The sequence below is a fragment of the Triturus cristatus genome, chromosome 5_2 (assembly GCF_964204655.1).
Source record: "Triturus cristatus chromosome 5_2, aTriCri1.1, whole genome shotgun sequence".
In the NCBI taxonomy this organism is placed as follows: domain Eukaryota; kingdom Metazoa; phylum Chordata; class Amphibia; order Caudata; family Salamandridae; genus Triturus; species Triturus cristatus.
Window position 1 is genome coordinate 138035366 of NC_140588.1, and position 17758 is coordinate 138053123.

The 17758-nt window shown below is 47.1% G+C and overlaps 1 protein-coding gene across 1 annotated transcript in view; it reads right to left on the reverse strand.

Annotated features, from left to right (window-relative positions):
• Positions 1 to 17758, reverse strand: part of RETREG1 (reticulophagy regulator 1) — a 576354-nt gene that overhangs the window by 272759 nt on the left and 285837 nt on the right. The gene's annotated exons all lie outside the window — the stretch shown is intronic.

The window sequence follows — 17758 nt, forward strand, 5'->3', positions numbered from 1 at the left end:
TCTGGCAGAAGCTGGCTCGCTGGAACATCAACCCATCCTTATTACAAGCTATTAGATCGTTGTATTCACGAACTTGGGTTAGAATCAAACTCTCGAACGAGTTTGCTACAGAGAAAATTAACACGGACCATGGGATAAAGCAAGGCTGTGTCCTGGCCCCGATGCTTTTTAATTTATACACTGCAGACATGGGCCAAGCCTTGACCGGAGCTACATTAGCCACACCCAGGATCGGGTGTACCAAGATCCAACTGATGCAATATGCTGATGATCTGGTTCTCCTTGACCATACCAAAATTGGCCTACAAAAAGCACTCACGGCTCTTGTAACTTTCAATGCCAAAAACAAGCTGGTTACTAACCCCACAAAGTCAAAAATAGTGATTTTTGGGCATTATCCTAAATAAAACTTGGCAAAATGGAGGCTGGGTCTGCTGACTCTGGACTGCATACATAATTACTTGGGGGCTTGGTTCAGCGAAACGGGCCGCCCAGGTGTTCACCTTCATAAAATGCAGATGAAAGGGAAAAGTATTATCTATGCCCTCTGTAAATTATACGCCACCTTACATAGTCCTTCAACAACGGCTATTCAAAGAGTTCTGAGGGCAAAATTAATACCATCTCTTAGTTACGCACAACAGGCATTCCCAAGGAAATTTTCAAAAGATCTAGAAAAAATTCACTGTACAGCTTATAAAAAGCTATTTCACCTACCAGCCTGTACCAGGAATAACTTGGTTCGATTGGAATTTAACCTCAACCAACAAAAGCTAGAAGAGATGGCCTTTTTGAGTAAATATTTTTACCTAACAACGGCGGCACCTGAGAACACAATGAAAGCTGTCCTAATAAACATCTTCCTAGAATCTGGCAATCCCTGGTCTGACAGTCTCGCCTCCGCCAAAGATCTCCTGCAACTTGCAACAGAGAACTGGGACACCAGGATAGTTAAGTATGCTACTATTAAAAGCATAATAAAAAAACAAGTACGTTTACGTTCCCGCACTTTGGACATGGAGTCCTTGACAACAAGAAGATTTCACGAGTCCCAAAGCCTCCCACATACAGTGCATAATCTCAAACCTCATCTTACGCAGGCCGTGGGGAGACAAGCCCGACATAGTATTTTAGCAGCCAGGCTACATCCTCTCCCCCTTAAAGAACTATACTCCACCGGGTCAGTAAGACCAGTGATCACGGAGTGCCGGCTCTGCAAATACAAACGCGAGTCCTTGGCCCATATCTTGCTTTGTTGCCCGGCCCTGCGTCTAGCTCGCAGAATTTACCTTAGGCCCATTTTATTGCAATTGGGCACTCGTACAGTAAAGGAGGCAGTCCATCGACTTTATACGCTGGACACAGTGAAGCACATGGCTACCTTTGGCAAATTTGTACAAATTACCCGTACAAAATTGATGGACACTCCTCTCTAAGCAACCTGGCAGGCATTTGTACGGAGGCTGTACACTATTTTTTAATACTTGACTGGTTTTATTGAAGCATGAACAAGAAAAAATGTAATATTTGCTGTGCATATAGATTTATACTGTTTTAGATTTTGGATTTTAGACTTTTAGATTTTAATCTGAATGCTTTTCTCTTCTTTTCTATTGTAATGGTTTTGAGTAACCAAGCAAATAAAGATAATTCATTCATTCATACCCTGACTAGAAGCAAGGGTCCCTATTTGGACAAAGGTGCCTACCTCTGCCAACTAGACACCCCCATTTGTAACACCAGGATGCTATCAAGATTTCTGTTACAGCATAGTTAAAAAGCAGTGAAGGCTCTGAAAAGTCATATTCACACTACAAGATTTTCTTAGTCTCCGTGCCAGGTAATGGGGTATTCAAACCTTGTGCTCCGCTACCGCAAAAGTGGCATTCTCTTCAGTGTGCGACCCTGGTGGGGAATCCGGTTCTGTCTCAGGAGAGGTATCTAGTCCACTGTGCATCTAAGGAGAGGCCACCTTCTGTGTAATGAGCGGGGAGTAAATTGTTTGCCTCCTCCTCGTTATTCTCACCATGTGCAGCATTATGAAGTCTGTGAACAGCATCAGAATCTGACCCAAACAAGGCTTCTAGCCTATGATAACACTCGCACTGGGGAAGAAGCTGGGTTTTCATCTAAAATTGGAAGATATGCCTTGGTAAACTCATAATGAGACAGGCTGGCTTGGACGCAGGTATCAGGATCACACCTGGAGTAGATGCCACCAGAATCGGACCGGCATGGGTGCAGTCAGAAATGACGAGGCCTCCCGTGCAGGAGTGAAGATATGAACTAGAGCTGGTGGAGAATCAGACTGAGACCCGATGGGGTCATTTAGTGCCAGCGCAGACCCCACTGGTAGCAGTCCGACTGGAGCCCCAGCGGCTCTATGGGGCCCAAAACCACTCCTAAAATGCTGCATAATGGCCTCCTCAAGGCCTCTAAACTGTTGCGAGGTCGAAGATTGCCCGAGGAACTTGGGGTACCGGGAGCAGTTTCGGTATGCGTTCAGAGTCAGAAAATTAGAGTGTAGTTGGGTCCTTTGAGTGCAGACTGCACAATTTCTCCTAGGAGTGGGAGTGGAGTGACAGGACACTGATGAGTTCCTCTCATACTTCTGCATTTGTAGCGAGCCTTGTCTCTCGACTTACCAGAGGACCGCAACTTTGAGAGAGACCAGGACCTGGTGCAGGAGTAGGCCAGCAAATTGAAGCGCGTGTGGGTGGGCTACTTTGAACGCAACCTGGCCTGCTTTTCTGCTAAGTGACCTAGACACTACAGGCAGACATTGTGCGGATCTTTGACCAACATCTGCAGTCATGGCATGGTCTGAAATCTGTGGTCTTCAGGGAGACATTTTCCTAACACACTGCCTAGAAACAAGTTTTTAGGACTCAGTAAACACTGATGAAAAGTTAGGAGCAGAGCTTGGGATGTGCATAAAAGTGTGCGGAAACAAAGGAACTGCGCTCTGTATGTAGGGGTGGGGTATTGTTGCTTGCTGTGACAGTGCAAGGTAGCCATGCAATCAATGGTGGAACCAGTGCTTAATTTGAGCTGGTGTTTTCTGGTGCTCTGCACCAGGAATTGATTCTCAACACCGACACTTATGAAAGTCCACCACATAGTGGAGCTGTTTGCCTGTTTTTGAGCTGATCTAATAGTGTGCTTAATAATGCAGTACCATTAAAAATCAATAATATCAGCCAACCAGCCCATTCTTGAAGCTTTGTGTGGCCTGGAATAATCTGAATTCTCACACTTGTAGGAGTGTGATGGATAGTAGATGTGTTGTTACTGCGTTGGCAGTGCTGACGGGGTAAATTGATGGTGCAAGCTGATATAGCCTCATGAGGAGGGCCCTGGCGCTTACCATTTACAAACTAGGCACTGGGTGGAACATATTGCAGTGCAGGAGCAGTTGCTTTGAAATGCTCCAGATCCAGTCATGCACCACAGAAATTCAAACGGTGAGGAATCTACAATTCGAAGTATCCATAAGAAGTCACAATTCATGGTAAGTGACAAGGGGTTGTCAGACCTTTGCTGTTACATGAATCAGGATGTGGTGCATCATTTTACCATACCTCGCCTCATTGTTCTGCTTTTCTTCTCTTTTGTCCATCTTGTATGGGTTCATCAGCCTGATGATTGGCCGTTGAGGGCTCTTCCTTTGCCTTCGGATTCTGCAAAGCAACAACCGAATCTTACATCATTACTGTCCCGCATTCCAGTGCTCCTTCAGGTGTAACAGCCTCAGTTTCAGCCTCATACATACCAAGTATGCCCTGATAATGGACAGAGGACTACAGCCCCTGTCCTGGTTATAGCACATAAACTGGTGATGGCACCGAAACATGTTTTGAGATTGATAGTGTGAAAAGAGCTTTTTAGCTTTGTCACTGAGAGTGTGGTCTATAAGACCCTCTTGAAAAAAGGTCCACTAATATGTGAGTGCCCAGAACCTTTCGCTCACATCCATTTGAGTATTTCTAGTGCATAAGACATGTAGCATAAGTGCAGTAGCAGAACTCAGTACTAAAGCCGATGGGATCCAACTTGGATGCTCCTGGTTTGGCATTGCACAAGATGAAGGGTGAGGACAGCCTCCATAGCCAGTGGAAGTGTGTTGCCTGCATTCGTGCAGCTTCAGGATAGGGATTGAGACACTGAAGTGATGAGGATAGATACAGGACCACCTTTAGAAATTCCATGAAGACTTTTGTTAATAAGGGCCTGCTGATTAGTTCCTCTTGAGTCCTGCCATTTGGCTGGTGGTAGGGGTGAGACTGCAGTTTCTGTTGTGTAAAGTGGAACATTTTGTAGGTCATCTTTTGACTATCCCTGATTGCTGCTCCAGACAAGCTAATGATAGCCAGGTGCAGTAACCTCAAAATTCACTGTGCCCATATAGTGGATTCTCCAGTTTGGAGACAGCTCCATTGCTACCTGCTGTGAGAAGCATTCCTCTACACAAAGGCTTTGTGTCAAGAGTAGCCTCAGAAGGAAACTTGAAAACCAGTTTGGAGGGTTGAGACAGTGGATCAGCATCCCCTGCCTAGAACGTGTGCAGAAAAGGGAGACAAAAATTAACCTAATTTTTTATAGTGTCAAGTCCTTCATGAACAAGGAAGTGACTACTTAGCAGAATATTTAAAGGACATCTGAGTGATAAGTTTGGTGTCTACCTGACAGCCTGTCTCCCAGAGGTACAGGAGCAATTTACTTTTTCTTCTGGAGGAGTTGAGGGACTGACTAGTGCCTAGAAACCTGCCTGCCTGCTGAGAAAAGCAAAGATACTGCCTGTCCCTGCAGGAGGAGAGACTGTCCAGGATTAGCAGCCCAGTGTGTCCCTAGACGGAAAAATACTTAGAGACAGCTGACTGTCCGAGAGCGATACCAGGACAGGCTCATGCTGAAGAGAGTCCCCTGGATTCTTAGAAGGGTCCTGGCAGGAACCACAAAAGCCCTAAGTGAACACAAAGCCCGGTTGGGGTTGCAACTACCTTAGTGAATGAGTTGGCCTGGTTGGGGCTGCAACTGACATGGTGACTGTTTCAGCTCAGTCAGGGCTGCAACTGCCACGGTGATTGTGTCAGCCCGGTTAGGCATTCTGGTCGGGGCTGCAACTGCCATGGAGACAGTACAGACCCAGTCACGTGTGCAACTGCCTTTGTAATCATATCAGCCAGTTGGGGCTGCAACTGCCATGATAATTGTGTCAGGATGGTCAAGTTTACAACTGCCTTTAAAGAAAATATCAGTCCAGTGGGGCTGCAACTGCTATGGTGAGCGTATCGGCCTAGTCGGAGCCTGTACCTGCTTCCGCGTATGTCAACAGTCCAGTCTGGCTAGATACATCTCACTGGCTGGATGGGCAACAGCAGCGAGGCCCACATCTGCGTGGAAGCACCAAGGCTACTGATGCAGTACTGGTACCAGGTTGCTGCATGAAATGGGATGCAGATCACGCCCGACCTTCTTGGTGGCTTCAGAGGACTGCCAACAACTTCCGCAGGCTTCTGGCTGTGGGAGGGAAACTAAGCTGCCAGATCCATGTTAGTCAAGCACTAGATCCATCTCACTGAGACTTTTAGAAAATTTAGAAAACCATGTGAAATGTAAGCAGGAACAACATGGTTACCTTAACGCGTTTACACTAACTGTTCAGAAATCAGTGAGTGCTTTTGCCTGAAAAGTTATGGACATGACTACAGGGCCCTGAATGGACCTATTTCAATGTCCATTACTTATATCCTTCCAAAACGTAAGCAGTATGGTAAAAAGACCACATCCCTGGACGCAGAGCCGCAGTACACATTTTGTTTTCCAATCCACATTTTGCAGTACCTCCAGGATTGGTGCACTAGTTGCAAGCCCAGGGAAAACAAAGGCAAGAAAACAAAAATAGCGCTTCACTCACAAACTCTGTAAAAGTGGCGCTAATGTGTTTGGGTGTGAAGAAAATCAATCTGGCCAGTTTGCTACCACTCTGTCTTACTTTATTTAGTTATTTTTCTTATTTTTAAGCTTTTATTCCAGATGCTGCACTTTGGAATTAAAATATCACATTTCCAGCAAAAATGATTTTCTTTTTTGGATCCATTTCACAGGGGAGCAAATAAAAGAAAGGAGAGGAAAGAGAGTGAGAACCCCATCTTGAAGTCACGGTTTTCAGTAAGAGAAGAACTGCTAGAAAGACAGAGAGGGAAGAATGAAAGCGGGGGGGGGGGGGGGGGCAGCTGAAGAGGCATAGCAGAAGTGGACACTGTATTTTTCTTCTCTGAGCAAGAAGGAAAAGACAGAGTCCTGTTACTTCTCTGCCGCCCCTCCTCGAACGCCAGGAACGCCGATCTTTATTTAAAGGCGATGGCGATTTCTTGCGTCCTGGGACGCATTTTCCACACAAAAAACAGTAGGGGAACGGAATCCTTGGAATTGAAGTAGTAGGGGCACGCCGTGCCCTGCCGATCCCGCCCACTTCGACCACTGCCTTTAGGAACACAGGCGCACCTTAGCTACTAACGTCACATGGTTTGTGAAGCCTAATGTCAGTGGGGATCACGCTGCAGCAGCTGCCATGTCAGCCCCGGTGATTCAGCACCGAGCGCTGCCTGCTCCCTGCCCTTCTCCTGCCTTCTGGCAGTCAGCAGGCGAAAATCCAGGGCATTAACAAGTCATGAGACCCGCGAACAAGCACGGGACCATGACAACTTCTTGTTCTGGAAAGGAGTTTTTAAATACTCGAAAATGGCTACTCTTTTACCATTCTTCAGATAGAATTTACTATGGGTGGTAACCCGGCGCGGGGAAGTCTCCTCCTTTCATTGATAACATCTCTACAAACATTACGCAGCATTGGTACAATTTTACTCGCGTTTCAAGCACGTGACAGGAATCGGATTGCTTCATTGTCGACGAGCACACACACACGTCCTAAGAGCAGATCCTAGATGAAAGAGCCTTATTTAACAAGACCTAGAGTTATAAACATGTTGTTCTGGAGATATGTTCTGATCGCTGAGAATATGTCAGCCCACAAGCCCTCGAAATTGTAACAAATCAGATGCTCCGCTGGGCAGCACACCCCTAGACGTCATCACACCCCGGATGTTTGCTCTCCCCGGCCAAGGGCAGGGCATTGTGCTCCCTGGAAACAGTTTCTTTGGCGGATATTTTTCTGCACAGTGCCAAAAATGAGCAAATAGGCAAGCGACGGCACGTACATAATCTGCTTTTTTCTTTTTGTTGTATTTTTGTGTAGGAAAAATAAATAGATAGTGACTTTTAATCAACATATGTTTCCAGAAAAAACATCACCGTAATACAAAGCTTTTAGATAGATGCTAGCTCAAAGAACAAAGCATGTACTCTAAACGATTTGACTTCCGTGGACCCCCACTAGATCACTATTATAAGCCAGGGGCTGCAGGCTAACCAATTTCGCCAAATGGACCGTCAAAACAATGCACACAAATACCAAAACAAGTATAAATCAATAAACAAACTATGAAGTAGTATATTTGATTCACAAAAAATACGAAAATGTACATTTTAATGGGAAGAATGGAGCTATGCAAAATTTGGATTGATTTTTAAAAGACAACGCAGTGTGCTATATTATGGCATACCATTTTCTCCTTTTTTTCCCCTAGTGCATGATTTATTTTTGTTGGCATATACCATTGCTTTAATTGATACCACCAATCACTCACACTATTCTATTTGCTGTACTTGGCTGCTTTCACATATCAAGTCACGTATAGCAGCTTAGTTTTTAGCCTGTAGTTTCAAATTCCTTTACATTTACAAAGTGTTTTAAAATGTTCAATATTATATTTTGTTTTTTTATGTACGCTTTTCTTAAGCTGCAGCTAGAGAGAAATCTCAGAAGCTGACAGGTTCAACGCCTTCAACATGACCAATCAAACATCACCAACATCCTCCACAAGGACACAAACAAGCCAGCTGGTACACAGGCGACGTCCGAGAATCCAAACGTCACTACAAACAGCTGGAAATTAAATGAAGAACCAACCACAACACCCCGCCAGAATCATATACACAGCCGCACTGAGATGTTACCACCACCAACTATAAACACCAAAAAAGAAGCACTAGCGAAACACATCACAGAAAGCACCACAACTGCAAGGAAATATTCTCCATTGTCAAAAAATTCATGACCCCCGAAGCTGAAGTCAACAACATCACCCTCTCAAGGAACTCTGCAACTACTTATCAAACTTCCTCCACAGAAAAATAGCAAACATCTACAGTCACTTTGAAAAACCAGGCCACAAAGACCTCACCTCCAAACTGCCCACCACCAACCAAGACAGACACTTGGCTAAATAGAAAAACCTTACCAGAGAAGCCAGCAGCGAGCACACAGACAGTTCACTCTGATGCCCCAACAGATCCTTTTGCCCACTACATCTACAACATGGGAGAATCTTAACTCAGCAACACCCACACCCACACCCACATCATCAACACCTCCATCAGATCTGCCAGTATCCAGGAAGACAGGAAATATGCTGCCCTCCTCAAAAAACCATTGGTTGACCCAAACAAGCTGTGCAACTGCTGCCCCATCTCACTGATCACCTACCCAGCCAAAGTGACAGAGAAAGACATTAACAAACAGCTAACCAGCTACCTCAAAACGCACCAACTTCTGGTCCACCCCAAGTCAGGATTCAGAACCAACCAAAGCACCGAAACTGCACTCATCGCCCCCACAGACGACATACGACCCAAACTGGATCAAGGAGAGACTGCAGCCCTCATCCTGCTCAACCTCTCCACAGCCTTTGTCACAGTCTCTCACCACACACTCATCAAAAGACTCCACAACATCGGCATCTAAGATCTGGCCCTCAACTGGATAGGCTCCTGCCTCTCAGGAAGAACACAGAGTGGCAGACTACCACCCTATACATTGGACTTCAAGAGCCAGATCTAAGGATCCCTCAGGGCTCATCCCTTTGTATCACCCTGTTCAACATCTACATGGCGTCGCTCACTAACATCATCAGATCCCAAGACATAACCATCATATCCTACACCAACGACACATTACCCATCCTATCTCTGACCGACAAGTCAACCATCTCCAGATGCAACTTCACCACCTGCTTGATCACGGTAGCAGTATGGATGAGAACCAACTGCCTGAAGCTCAACTCCAACAAGACGGAAGTATGAGACTTCAGAAACAAGAACTCACCCTGGGACCCTACCTGGCAGCCGACAGACGTACGACACACACCAAAACCCACTGACCAAGCCGGAAACCTGGGAATCAGCCTGAATGATAAACTCAATATGACAGTGCAAGTAAACAGAGTTAGCTCCTCCTTCTTCCACATCCTGCGCATGCTATGCAAGATCTTCAAATGGCTGCCCCAGAACACCAGACGTAACCTCACTCAAGTATTGATCACAAGCAGACTTCACTACGGCAATGCACTCTATGCCATGATCTACAAACAGCTCCTACCCAGACTCAAGACCAGACAGAATGCTGCAGCAAGACTCATCCTTAGCCTCTCTCCTAGCACCCACATCTCTCAACGCTTCAGAGAACTCCACTGGTTCCCCATACACAAGCACAGCCAATTGAAACTCCTCATGCATGCATAGAAAGCTTTGCACAACATCGGATCAGCATACTTGAACAACCGCATACACTTTCACCACCTACACTCAGCCTCACTCTCACTCACTCATGCACACACCCAGCAACCACAAAAGCTAATTTTCCTATATTTCACCCAAAATCTGGCATGACCTCCCTCAACACATCAGAGCCTCCTCCTCACTTTTCGAATTCCGCAAGAAGCTGAAGACCTGGTACATTTACTAACACTGCAGGCCAGAGTCTACGCACCATGTTTAAGCGCCTGGACACCCTCACAGGTGATTAGCTCACTGCACTTAACATAACATAACATAAGATGCTAATATAATTTGATTTTCTCAACAGTCTCAGAGTCCTTGAGTAGACACCGTGGCCATCTAAGTATCAGTGCAGGCCAGGTTAAGAACCATTGCTGTAAACTAAATACATCTTTTTGGTCTCACATACAGCTTTAGCTGTCTCACAAGAACTCATGTCGTCATTCACCAAACATGCACATACATAAAGAGATAGAAAGTGACGTTTGGACAGTCACTTCTAGCCATTGCCTACCGTTACTAAGCAAGCTGAGGCAAATGACTAACAGGGCAGTTCATCATCATCAGCCGAGAGCATTTCACAAATATAAACACTCTAAAAAAACAATTCACACACACTGGCTTTAATATTTTATCAGCCGTGGTCGGTAGTGGGAGTAACTGTAGGGCGGTGACGTGGGGAGGGGCAGGGTGGGGGGTAGTAAACTATGGATTACGGAGGTTTACAGGTAAGTTAACATATAAATTAATAAAACGAATTTCGTTGCGTGCACTGCATCGCATTTGGGGATGCAGTGCACGCAACGAATTTCGTTTTATTAATTTATATGTTAACTTACCTGTAAACCTCCTAATCCATAGTTTACTACCCCCCACCCTGCCACTCCCCCTCCCCACATCACCGCCCTACAGTTACTCCTACTACCGACCGCGGCTGTATTTTATATATTTTTATATTATTGTTTGTTTTTTAATGGCCCAGCCCCCATCACACTCCGGTGCTCCCCACGTTTTGTTTTCAACTCTTCTTTTTTTTCCCATGAGGCCCAGTTAGGTGAAAATTTCGGCTGCTCATTTCACTTTCAGTCTTTCTCAAGCACTGTATTTTTTAGTTTTTATTTTATCATTCTGGCATGGCTATTGACCATGTCAGCATACTGATGTAAAAATGTCAAAATGGCCACTGGAGGGGGGTGTGGCCTAGCACTCCAACTTGGCAGACGCGCTCTAGGCAAACTCCAGCGGCCCAGTTTATATTCTCCATTATCCTGCCCGACTCCACCGACAATTCGCCGCTCAATAACGCCCAGTGGGCTGGGGAGTGCAGGGAGCTGCACGGCGGTGGCGCAAACCAAATGAGAAGCTCGTCAGGAGCTCGTGCGGTGCAAAACTGTTTGAGAAGCTCAGCAGGAGCCATGAGTGAGACTCGATTGCGGGGTCCTGCAGCCGGTGTGCAGCCTGCTACTGAGTCGGCATCTGGGTTGGGTCATGGCCATGGAGTGGACGCGGCCTGTGCTGCCCTGAACCCCAACTGTTGTCTCTGCCCCCCAAAACAGATAGAAGGGACAAGAGCGCTGGTGTCTGGTGTGGCGGCAGCCCGGGGTGTTTGGCCAGGTGGACTGCTCCCACGGCCCTGGGTACAAACGCAAAGGGTGCGGCCGGAAGGAGGTGATCGGGGCCCCAACCGGGTAGATCCGCATTGGAGATTGAGTGCTGCCACGGTGGCGGGCCTTAGTTGTTAGAGACCAGTGACACTGACTAAGAGGAGCCCACAACTCCTCAGGGCGGGGCTGCAGTGTGACTCGGTGAGGCCCACCGCGTAAACGGGTGAGCTGGCAGGGAAGCCCGTCGCTGGTGGTGAACAGGTGGCAGAAACTGATCTGTTCATCATGGATGGGATCTGACCCCTGCAGCCCGGTGAGTGTGATGACCACATGTGGGAAGTTTCAGTGCAAGGGCCTAATGGCAGTGGGCTGTGTAAGGCTCCGGGCTTGAGGTGTATGTGCCAGATCTGTTTGGGCACTGACCTGTCTCTGGTGTAAGACTGCATAGTCACGGCCGGGGATCGACTCATTAGGTACAGGAGAGTGCTGCAGGGGGATCCTTGGAATACAGCCGCAGTCCCCAGTGCGATCAGCGACTCGAAGTCAGCGTGCATGAATTACCTCTTTTTCACACGCCCAGTATGACCAGCGTGGAAAGGCTGCTGTGGCCCTCATGTTGTTGGGCCCTCTGCTTGTCCTGACTGCTCGTGCTACCCTTCGGGTGCCATAGACGGAGGGATCTGGTGGGTCCCCTGCCCTGGAGCCACTAGGAAGTGAACATTTAACACTGCAACGTTGACAGAGTCATATCATTACCAAGGATAAACCAGTCGGCTTGGAGGCCAGACAGAGAACCATAGACAAGTTCACCAGGGCTGGGGCAGCTGAACCTGGGAAGACCCCTGAGGTGATACCAGACAAGGCGGTGCTCTTGGTGGCTATTAATCAGTCAAGAGACATGCTAGACGCCAAGATTGGGGCGGTGGGCTTGGACGTGGCATTGCTACGCCAGGACCTATGGATGGCTGTAGAATGCATCACGGAACCTGAAACAAGGGTATCTATTGTTGAAGATGCAGTAACCTTGCTACAGGATCAAGTCACAACACTTACGTCGTGACTAAAGAATTAGCGGCCCGCGTCAAAGATTTTGAAGGGTGGGTCCGACTAAAAAACGTAAGGTTTGTAGGCTTTCCAGAGGGCTGTGAAGGACAGAATATGGGAAGGTTCCTAACCCAGTGGATCATCACACTTATGCCTTCAGACTCCCTCTCCTCTATCTTCATCATAGAGCGCGCTCATAGGGCCGTGATCAAGAAGCCTTCTCCAGGAGCCCGACAACGACCTGTCATCGCCAAAATGCATAATTTTCACGATAGAGACGCTATCCTGAAATTCGCCCGGAACCAAGACGAAGTCCTCTATTCGTCCAACCACATCATGATTTTTCCAGACTATACCAAAATGGTAAAGCAACAACGTCAGTCCTTCAATGCTGCTAAAAATGTCTCAGAGACCATAAGATCCAATACATGCTTCTCTTCCCTGCCCACATGGGTGTGGTGTAGAACTCTCAAACACTCTTCTTTGAAACCCCTGAACAAATATTTGCATGGGCAGATGACTCAGTCAATGCGAAGCCTCATACTCCACCACGCTTCGACTCAGATCTCCACTCGCAGCAGGCCAAGCCCAAGGAGAATTATAAACAACAAGAGAGAGAGGGTAAATCTACACTCTTAGTCCCCCAGAGTTAATGTAGTAACAACAAAAGAGTCTTATAAGAAAAAGAGAGTCACAAGACCGGTGATTCTCTGTATGATTGAACAAGGTGCCAGGAAGACAAAATCAGTCTGATGTAAAATAAAACCCTCACTCATCAACATAGTTGATGACATGCTTCATCATAGGGTTTAGCCAGGGGTGCCTTGTGCACCTCCGGTGTGCTTCAACGCTTGTGTTAGGGCGGAGCAACTACTTCAGACTAGAAAAGGTGAGGTGATAAGTGGGTGAAATATCCAAAAATGATTAAAAATCATGTATCATACACCAAAACATTTTAATAGTGACGAGACATGAATGTTTTAAAAAATAGTGAAGGATAATTATTCCTGACTTTAACTTGGTCAGACTTATCCTATAGGTGGGCTGAAACATGTCGACCATTTCATCAACTATGTTGATGAGTGAGGGTTTTATTTTACATCAGACTGATTCTGTCTTCCTGGCACCTTGTTCAATCATACAGAGAATCACCGGTCTTGTGACTCTCTTTTTCTTATCACACTCTTTTGTTGTTACTACAAGCCCAAGGAGAAACACTAACACAGTTCACGCTCGTCATGGAGATCCAAGCACCAGGATAATGAGCACTGAAGGTGCCCCATGTGACAGAGACTGGATCTTGGCTTGGCCAGGTGATGCGTCGCCGCCGCTGCGCCTATAAGGCCACCCCTATACTTTTGTCTAAGATTGGGGAACGGCACACAGTTGAGGCTGCATATGTGAATTGCTTTGGATAACAGTCCTCTACGGGCAAACGCTTACTGACAGGTATATGGGGATCCATTGGAGTGAGCCAGCTTCTGCCCCCTGTTGGGGTTGGGGTTGGTCTTATCCCACGGCAGATACTTCCAGTTTTGGGAGGTATTGGGAAGGGGCAGGGAGGGTTGTCTAAAAGTTTGACTACAGTTTGTGATGCACAGGCCCAACACATAGTCGCTCATGACTCCGCCAATGTTCATCTTGGCTAGGCATATCCTGAGTCCAGATGGCTGATACAGACCCCAATGTATTTACCAGACGATTCCATGTAATAACATGGAATGTACAAGGCATGTTAGACGAGGTTAAACTAGGGGCGGTACTCAGACAGGTCAGACTGATGTCCTCCTGTTGCAGGAGACACAATTTTTGGGATCTTGGGTTTGATGTCTGACTCGGTTTGGGTTCACTCAAGTATTCCACTCTGGGTTAGTTAGGGGTTCACAGGGTACCACCATACTCATTCATCACAGGGTTGCATTTCAACACCGAAAGACTTGGGTTTTTACAAACGGCAGGTATGTTTTTGTGGCAGGGATGGTACATTGGGAACCCCTGTTTGTGTATGCCCCTCTGCCACTCAACCAACCCCTCGTAATCCCATTATTGGCCTCTGGGGGGAATTAACAGCCGGCATTGCCATCATAGGTGGCGACTGGAATGACGTAATCCACCAGGGGAAAGATAGATGGCAGGCGGAGGGGTGCGGTATGGACACACGGCCATTGGTAGAGGCAGTGGGGTGGACGGATGCATGGCGGGCTTACCACCCTGCGGAAGCTGGATACACATATTACTTCACAGCACGGGGCTTCTTCTTTCGACTTGACTACCCGATGGTGCCTACTGGTTCCATACACAGGGAAGCAGATATAGACATATTACCTAGAGGACTGTCAGACCACTCCCCAGTGGCATTGTGGCTCCATATGGATCCGCACCATCCTCCGTTAAGATGGCGAATGTCACCCTGGCATCTCAGGAACCCATCTTATAGAGGACACATGTATCGTGCTATAGAGGAATACTTCTTTCTCAATCTTGAGTCCGATTCTCAAGAGTCTGCGTCTACCCAGATAGTGCTGTGGGATGCGATAAAACCAACCATTAGGGGCACAGACATAAGCTATTGTGCCGCCAAACATAGATGTAAAACTCAAAATCGGTTCCAACTGGAGGTGCCAATGTATGAGTTGGAGGAGCGAGGTCGGGGTGCCAGAGGTGCGGGGGCACACAGACAACTGGGTTTGATCCAACAACTGTATCAGCAGGCGCACATGGATGAAGCTAAATCTGCATGGCAGGCGTACCTAAGCCGCATACATCAATGGGGTGACAAATCCAGAAAAATGCTACATAGACTTTGCCAGACATCCCTAGCAACTACACCAGTTTCCATGATATGAAACGAACAGGGTGAGGTAGCTCAGAGTTTTGCAGATTATTATAGGGCCCTCTAACCAGCGAACAAGGAGGTGACAGTGGCTCAAATTGGAGAATTCATTACTGCTATACCTCCTTAGTCCCTTTCGGCATCGGCCAGAGCGCTCCTAAATGTGCCGCTTACCATTGAGGAACTGACTGCGGCCTTGATAGCGCTTCGTCCTTGGAAAGCCCTTGGACCCAAAGGATTCCTTTCCAAATTCATTGTGGCATTCATGCCACAGATTGGGCCTCATTTTCTAGCCGGGATCCAGACCGCGCTTAAGGAGGGACGTATGCCCTCGGACCGGTGGTATGCAGAGATTGTGGAGTTTCCCAAGCCAAGGCATCCGCTCGAGGCTCATTCCTCCTATCACCTGATCTCCCTTATATAAATATTGAAGTCAAACTTCTAGTGAAGGCCCTTGCAAATCGCCTAGTGGCACACATGCCAGACCTAGTCCATCCAGATCAGACTGGGTTTATGCCGCATCACGCCACCCACCATAACATATGCTGTGTCTATAATGCCATGGCTTTTGCGGATCGACTGGGTCGACCTACTGCGCTATTGTTAGGAGACATCAACAAAGCTTTTGATTCCAAAAGCTGGACCTACTTGTTCACCATTCTACGTCACCGCTATATAGGGCCTAGATTTCTATCATATATTCAGCTGCTATACACCGAATTGATGATCTCAGTGCCTGTGGCGGGGTGGCTTCTGCCCCATTACCCATAGGACGTGGAAGCAGACAGGGTTGCCAGCTGTCCCCTGTTACTCATGCTGGCGATACAGCCTTTAGCTACATGGGTTAGAGTAGACGCTCAGGTGAGTAGCTTGAAATGGTCTTCCAGTTTGTCAGATACAATAGCTTTATCTGCTGACGACATCTTGTATTTCATTACAGACCCTGCGGCCTGCGCAAATCTTTGGCGAGACCACACGGCTATACATGAACATAGGCAAGTTTACATTACTGCCTCTTAGGAGATTACGACTGGATATGACCTGGGCATTGGGGCTTTCAATGGCTATAGAAGGGATCAAATATCTGGGGTGTTTTGGTGCCTGATCCGAATCATCATGGAATCATCAATTGCCCCAATGCTCGAGCAGGTTAAGTCGGAGGTCAGGTCTTGGTCGCAGCTACCGCTATCCCTTTATGGTAGTTCAACAATTTTTAAGCTGGTCTCCCTTCCACGCCTTCTGTATCAGATACAAAATTATCCTTAACCTATCCCTCTGGCATGGTTCAAAAAGATGAATGCACTTCTAGGCCAGTTCATGTGGGGAGAAGGAGCTTCCTGGGTGGCCCTTAAAATATGCTTTCAGTCAACGTACTGAGGTGGCATCGGGCTGCAGACGTTCAATCTTAGTATGCTGCATCCCAGCTACAGGTACTTAGTGACTGGTGGTACAACTCACACAGCGAACCTGCCTATGCAGGTGGAGCAATGGGTGATGGGTGAGAAATCCCTACCTGACATATTATATACCACTTCTAATATTGACACCCTTCCCCCCGCACTCAAATTGTGGTATAGGTATTGCGACAAACCCTTCAGAAAATGGGATGGTAGAAACGCTTGGCAAAGGAGACACCACTCTGGCGGGGTGACTTTCTCCCGCAGATGGCAGGACTGAAGGGTTTTAGGGAATGGGACCACATAGGGATCTTTACACTGGAGGATCTCCAGTCTGAATACGGGTTGCATAGGAGTCAATTTTATAAATACTTACAATTTCGTCATGCGGTGTCCCCATCCCTTCACTCCCTCACCAGTTTCCCTGATTTCAACCTGTTAGAGGGCACACTCCTAATGGGTGACTTAGAACACCACAAAACCTCCCAGATCTACCAAACTCTGGTTACCAATAGCTCCACTGCATTATCCACCCTCCGGACGGCATGGCAGGCAGATGTAGGGGATATTGAAAATGAGGACTGGGCAGAAGCCCTTGAGTCTCCATGTAGTGTGGCAATCTCCTCCAGATTGAGACTAATTCAATTCATATACCTTCACAGGGCGTACTTCACACGAAGCTGCTTATGGAGCATGGGAATCATAGACTCTATGTGTCTGAGACGTGAAGCCACAGAAGGAACATTTCTCCATACAGTTTGGGAATGTAGTAGGCTAACCCGGTTCTGGAGAGGGGTGGTATCGGGTTTGGCAGAGGTATTGGTGTGGGATGTCCCATTTATCCTGGGATTGATGCTTCTGCATAGCAATGTTGGGATAGGCGGCAATAGATATAAACACCACCTATTGTTTCTAGGCCTAACACTTGCGAAGCATGACATTGCACAGAAATGTAAGGCATAAGCACCACCACTAGAGGGAGCATGGAAAAGGGGGATGGACTTCTGCATGGGGTTTGAGGCTGCTGCCTTTCAAGCAAGAGGGTGTCCTCAGAAACATCCTAGGATCTGGCAGAGGTGGGCGAATTATAGGGGTTTGAACATAGGGCCAATACATACTGCAGACCAACAGATGGACATTGAAATCAGGCAGTGTGGTCAAGATATGAATGCTGTTACAGGGACAGAAGAAACCATACATAT